The sequence below is a fragment of the Sphaeramia orbicularis genome, chromosome 19 (genome assembly GCF_902148855.1).
Source record: "Sphaeramia orbicularis chromosome 19, fSphaOr1.1, whole genome shotgun sequence".
Classification (NCBI taxonomy): domain Eukaryota; kingdom Metazoa; phylum Chordata; class Actinopteri; order Kurtiformes; family Apogonidae; genus Sphaeramia; species Sphaeramia orbicularis.
Window position 1 is genome coordinate 3,126,714 of NC_043975.1, and position 7,310 is coordinate 3,134,023.

The following is a 7,310-nucleotide window of genomic DNA, read 5'->3' on the forward strand; positions in this document are numbered from 1 at the left end:
TGAACAGAAAAGTTCCAAATGGTGGTAAATAGACGCATTTTTATGTTATGAAAATGTTTAAGTGTATAAAAATACAACAAACTGAAACTATATATTTATATAAATTTGTGTCATTTTCTCTTGTTAAATTGGGGAAATTAATATAAAAAAGTATGTTTACAACCATTATTGATGTCTATTTTCATTATTGTCATATTATGATCATGAAAATTGGTGTATATAGGTTTTTCTTTTTCTTGGCTTTTTTCTTTTATCATATAATAATTTAATATCATTAGATTTTGTTACATGTTAGTAACAGTTAAAAAACCTCAAATCATTCGCCTTCGTTGTGTTCAATAAATATTCAGATTGCTGTCATTTTCTATATTAATAAAAATGAACAAAACAAGCATTAATTCTAAATAATCTTAGTCTCATTATGTCATTTGTCTTCATATTTCTGCATCTTTTTTTCACTGTTTTAATCTTGTTAGGTTCTCATTTTGTTAAAGGACCTAAATTAAAACCACAAATGGACTCATTAACTTTCACCAGGACTAAAAAATCTACTACAAAAAAAACTGTAAGAAATATTGTTCTGACATTTATCCGTGACATCTATTGCAGAGCTTTTATCATAACTATTGTAATATCGTGATTACTGATCAGTATTTACACGTTTCCACAGGACGTGTGAAAAACAAAGTCTTTAATCAAAATGAATGAAACAAGCATTAATTCTAAATAATTTAGTCTCGGTTACATCATTTGTCTTCATATTTTTTGCATCTTTTCTACAGTTTTATCTTGTTCTGTTTTCATTTTGTTAAAGAAATAAATTAAAACCACAAATGACTCATTAACCTTTCACCAGGACTAAAAATCTACTATAAAAAAACTGTAACGAAATATTGTTTGGACATTTATCGTGACATCTATTGCAGATCTTTTATCATAACTATTATAATTTCGTGATTACTGATCAGTATTTACACGTTCCACAGGAACGTGGTGAAAAACAGTCAAAGTCTTTAATTTTTGGTATGAAGTGTCGGTGGAGAGTCTGGCGTAAACACGTGGAAACCCCTCCTGACTGCATCTGTATCCGTGCGTGTGCATCTCCTCACCTGGGCCATGGTGTTCAGCAGGACTCGGTCCAGATCCTGGTCCAGGTCCAGGTCCAGATCATGGCTTGTGAAACCTGAGGTGTAGTGTTGATTTGGCAGTGGTGGCGGTGGCGGCGGCGTCCTGGTTGTCGACGGCAACGGGTCGGAGGTGATCCTGATTTGACACCTGGAGGACCTCGGCTGCGAACCCACGCGTCCTCTGACGGACCCTCCTGGATTTACCGTCCCCCCCGTTCCCCCCCCTGATCCTCCTCCTTCTGTCCGATGGCGTCCACGTCCTTTATCTCCTCTGTTGATGAGGTGGAACGGTTGTGTGTTCTCGGCGTCGTCCAGTGTTGTCTGTTCTCCGGTTCGAGGCCTGGTTGTAATCTCACGCCGATCACTGCCTCCTTTTCCTCTCCTCTTGCTCTGTTCTCTCTCTCTCTCTCTCTCTCAGCTGCTCCCCCTCTTCCTCCCCCTCCGTCCCCCTCCTCCTCTAAAACCTCCCGCTCTTTCCCTCGCCGTAGCATTAGCGTTGGGGAGGGGATCAGAGGGATAGAGCATGTATGTGACCCATGTGACCTGACGCTGTAGTAGGATTCCCCACCAGCTGTCGCTCTCATTCCTCCGTCGGCTTCACCCACACCTTCGTACGTCCATTGACGGGTGGTGTTGGTGAACTGTCAATGAATCCGGCAGCAGCTAAAGCACAGACAGGAAATTAAAGTTCAAATCAGAATACTGTTTTTATCAAACATTTACCACATTAACATGAAAAAATGCAGATTAAAGGAACAGTATGTGTTTTTGTTGCTACTTACCGCCCCTTTTTGTGCCACAAAATCAACATTATGAAATAACTGAACTGTTTTACAGGGTTTCAGACCTGCACTGTGTTGTCTTTGTAAATTCATCATTAAATTAATAATAGAGCCTTTAATTCAACACAACAGGCCATCTAATGTGCAATATTCAGCACATAGATCGTGCAAATCTGTACCTTCATAGTTATTTAACATTGGATTTTAATTTTTTTGTGGGTGGATAATGTAAAGGGGGTCATTACTGGAACATAAACCCCAACAAAAACTGATTAAATAATTATTGAAAAAATCATCAGTGGGGAGAAAAAAGATAACCATTCTAATGATGAAAATAATAAATTACAAAAAAATAAAATTAAAAATTCATTGGTTTAAAAAAATTCTTCTACTAAAAAATAGCAGATTATTCTACCATGTAGCTGTAGTATTGTTGGTAGCTGTACTGAAACAACAGAGTATCAACACAAACCTGTTGTAATAATCATTTTAAATTATACTATTTTTACAGAATTGTGTTGTGTTTGGCTACTGTTTTCATTGACATTTCATTTACTTACCACTACCTCAGGCCACAACTGATGCAAAAATGAATTGCCTAACCCACCATATGCTACATGTCCTTAGCAGTTAATGCTACATCCACCATTAGCAGCTATAAGACTACATTAGTGACCAGCTCTGAAACCCAAGAAAAACCACGCAAATACAAAGCAAAAGTAGATGGATTATTGGAATATATCTGTTTACTGACACAAATAGAATGTCAATTAAATACTATCATTGAATCCTGCAAAACATAATCGGCTAAAGCCCGAATATGCCTACATTTCCATGACAGCTAACATGTAAAATTTAGCTAATATATATAATGAAAGTGATAAAACAGCTAAGAAAACACAGACACATAACAGGAATTTTCATTTTTGTGTGTGGGATAATGTAAGGGGTCATTACTGGAAAATAAACCTCAACAAAACTGATTACAGTACTAAAAAATTACATACATTCTACCATGTAGCTGTAGTGTTGTTGCTAGCTGTACTGACACAACAGAGTATCAACACAAACCTGTGTAATGATCATTTTAAATTATACTAGTTTTACAGAATTGTGTTGGGTTAGCTACTGTTTTTATTTACATTCATTACGTACATTTTTAAACCACAATGGATGCCATTTTTCTTTTTAGCAAAAATGAATTGCCCAAACCTACCATACACTACATGTCGATAGCAGCTAATGCTACATCCACCATTAAACAGCTAATAAAGACTAATTTAGTAACTAGCTCCTGAACTAGAGCTGGTTAGAGTATTTAACAGCTATAGAGTTATTAGCATAGTTTCCTGTCATAAACAGGTGAATCTTATCAAAACTATACCCATCATATGCTACATTTCTATAGCGGCTAACGACTACAAAACAAACTAAACAACACAAATAAAAAGTGGAGTTAACATACAGTGATCTGTTACTTTTTCGATATAATTTCTTAAAAGTAGTTTCCATCCACAAAAACACAAAACCCACCAAATGCTACATTTCTTAAGCAGCTAAGAGCTAGCAGACAAATTTAGCAGTTAGCTCATGAATATAGAAAACACTTAATCCATTTAAAGCTGTAGAGCATGTTTTGCTTTACTTTCATCAGCACTGTTTCCAGTCAATCAAAAAATAATTATCTTAACCAAGCATAAGTCAAAGATCTCCTAACTTTAGCCTCAATATCTTTGCGTATGACACATTTCTGTTGCAGCTAATAGCCTATTACAACCAACAATAAATAACATGCAAATCTATGAACTACCTCACGGACACACTAGAATTTAACAGAAAGATATTCTTATTAAAGTCTTGGTATAACTTCATAAACATTTCTTCCAGCCACAGCAGGCAGATTTTACCAAAAACTAATTAGCCATTTCAGTCATATCTCAGTAGCAGCTAAGAGCTAACATATAAATGCAGCAGCTAGCACAGGAACGTAATTAAGTATTTGACACCAAAACAGATGGGCAAAACATAGAACTAAATCTAAGATGATGTGATCTGTTATTATACTATAATTTCATAAACACTGTCTCCATTTATAAAAAATGTTTATAATTATTTTTAAAAATTACCTATAGCTTAGCCACCATATGCTATGTCTTTGTAGCAGCTAAGACCTAACATATAAATGCAGCAGCTAGCACTGGAACATAATAAAGGTTTTAACACCTAAAGAGACAGACAAAACAGAACTAAACCTAAGATGATCTGTTATTATTTTGGTATCATTTCATAAACATGTTTATATATATATATATATATATATATATATTTTTTTTTTTTTTTTTTAAATGTAGCTATAGCTTAGTCACCATATGCTAAGTCTCTGTAGCAGCTAAGAGCTAACACACATTTAGCAACTTGCTCCAGAAAGTAGTAAAACCAGATGAAGAGAGACAAAAAAAGAGAAAAAACTAACAAAAAAGAGACAAAAAAAACAAGAGTGTATATTGATTTATATTTTAAAACAGGAACTCAAATAGGCTAAATGCTAATATTGTATTGTGCTAGCTACACTTTGATACATGCTCATATTTAAGGTGTGATGGGTGTAAAGGGACAATTTGAGTCTCCGGACGATGTGAGTCAAGCGTGCGTAGAAGCTTTTATCTCTGTCGGCCATCTTTTACGACTTTCTACAGCAGCCTTGCTAGGACAAATGACTCGCTATGGCAAGCTCACAGATCACATCGTTGGCATAAAGCTGCGATTCCCCTCCACCGCTCAGTTTCCCCCAGATTTAGATCAAAACGTTTGTCAGCTGGATAGGCTCTCAGCTGACAAAGAAACCAAAAGTAGGCATTTAAACTGACCCTAAAAATCACCTCTGATCGCTACAAAGACACTCCTTGGAGGTAAAGTCTGTGTACTTTTACATAATATGACTCATACAACAGTGATTTGTCCTAGAGAGGTTGCCATAGCGACTCATAAAAGATGGCCGACAGAGGGCGACTCAAATCGTCCCTTGACAGTGGGTATTTATAGCCTGTATCTGCTGATGCTAACATGTAAAATTTAAAAAAAAAAAAAAAAAAAAACAACACAACTATTAGTATATAAAACAGTTTCCAATAATAACTATAATATTCTTACAGATTTTTCAACTGACAAGTGGCAAAAACTAAAGTGTTGTGGTTTAACTGGACAGAAGGGGAAACACAAGGATACTTCCGAACTAAAACTGAAATGTAACGTAAAAGGTTTTCTGTAAAAGGAGATTAGAGAAGGAACAATGGTCTGGTTCAGGTTTGAATTTGGGAATTATCCAACTTATGTTCACAAATGGATGTTACTCATAAAAACAAAAGCTGTCAGGTGTAGCTGATTTTTTTTTTTTATTTCACTATGTTTTTCAAGAACAATTAAATAAATAGAAAAGTTTGTGCTACCATTCACTAATAAATCCCAAATATTGGTTATCAGTACAAAGGGTTATAGAGTTGAACACACGGCTTCTTTTACCTTCTGGTATCAATGTGAGCATATTATGTACTCTTTGCACTTCATGTCATTAAAGGTCACATTATTTCTCACAGTTTGTTTTAGGTCAGAATTCTGAAGTCATTCATTTTTGCCTGATTTTAAAAATTCTGACCCATCCACTATAATCAGCACATTATATTCCTACATCCTTCGACCAAGTGAGTAAAAAAAAAAAAAACACATTTAAGCGTTTAACATTTGACCCAGCACAAAAACAATAATGTACACAAACCAATGTTGGTGTTAATCATTGACATATGCCAGGATGAAAAAAAACAAACAAACAACCAATTTCTATATAGTATATTGAAAAAAAAGAATTTTATGGGTGTTTTTTTGCATCGAAAATATGGTTTGTTTCCATCACAACCATGGCATTTAAAGGGTTAAAATACAATGGTTATTGAGTATTTGGTATTTTTGTTTATGGCTCAAGCTGATGAAATACAAAAAATATACTTTTTTTTTTTTTTTATAAATTTACTTATGGATTTTTAACAGTAAAACACAGACGTATCATACAGTGTGTGCATTTTTACTGTCCTTCTAAACATAAATCCCCACCCCCAGCTTAGAGATAAACTTAAAAATGTATATATATATATATATACCAAAAGACATCAGGAATGAATAGGAAGCATGTAGTATTTAAGCATATTCTAGATGTGAAAATATAGCAAAAGCAAAATAAATAAATTAGTAAAAGAACATTAAATTAAAATAAATAAATAAATAAATTACAGAGAAAAACAAAACAGTTTTACAAGTTAAAAACAAACTGTATGAGCAACATTTTGACATCACTATAGCACTGCACAGATTATGTGCTATTGGTGGTTAGAAAGGACAGGATACCGGAAGGTTAAGTGGGTTTTACGAAGAAAATGGTAAAGAAATGAAGTTAACTATAAAAAGTTCTGATTGTTTTCATCACTTTCCATGTTATAGGTAAATACTAAACATGTTAAAACTAAGAAAAAACACTGAATGAGATGGTGTTTCCACCCTTTTGACTGGGACAGGAGTTATAAAAAGTTATTAAAAATAAATATGAAAATTAAATGTTCTAATGTTACATAAGAAAACAGAAAATAGAGCATTTGGAGGTGTTGACCTGTTGTGTATAATGCTATTTTCTCTGTTTTTATTGAGAATTTTCCAGTAAATTCTAGTAAATTTACAGAATCGACTCTGAAAAAGGTCAAGATTGAAACTTTATCTTCAACAACAGTTACTACATGATGGTCTCATATCCAATAATAACACATTACACACTCGCACATGCAGTGAGACTGAACAACAGACGCGATGCCAGTGACACAGAATAGAAATCAGAGAAAACACACACATTGGAAATGTGTTCGCCATTGTGTTATTGAACAGAAACACACACATGTGAAGCCCACAAACACCACACAGAGTCATTCTATCCTTGAGGAATGAGGAAAAGGACATCCTGTGGTGCTTCCCCTGAGCTGTATAGCTGGAAACTCCCACCCCAGAACAACAGGAACGGCCTCAGAAACCCACTGTTCCCCACTTGACAAATCAGCCTCATTACTTCTGTTTCCACAGTAGTTCACAGCCCACAGACACATGGATTAGTAGAACAAACACACGCCACCATACGCCGATTTATGGCTTTTCTACTGGTGTGTGGCTGCAGGATACTCTGGACCAAACACACGCTCAAACACTGAACTTCCAATGTCTTTAAAGCAGAGTTTTTCTTACACTGAGCTGAAATAATTCTTGGATGCTTAAAGTGTGAAACTGTTGCCAGGATAGAAACGACAGAAGGTGAACGGTGCCATCTGCTGGACATGACGTGAACAGACACAGTAAACAGGCCCTTTCCCAC

At 35.1% G+C, this 7,310-nt stretch overlaps 1 long non-coding RNA gene across 1 annotated transcript in view; it reads right to left on the reverse strand.

The window, feature by feature from the left end:
- Positions 1 to 6,731, reverse strand: part of LOC115439293 (uncharacterized) — a 12,741-nt gene extending 6,010 nt beyond the window's left edge. The window contains exon 1 of the long non-coding RNA XR_003938240.1: positions 6,721 to 6,731. This is a non-coding gene — a long non-coding RNA (uncharacterized LOC115439293). The remainder of the gene's footprint in view (positions 1 to 6,720) is intronic.
- Between the last annotated feature and the right edge of the window lie 579 nt (positions 6,732 to 7,310).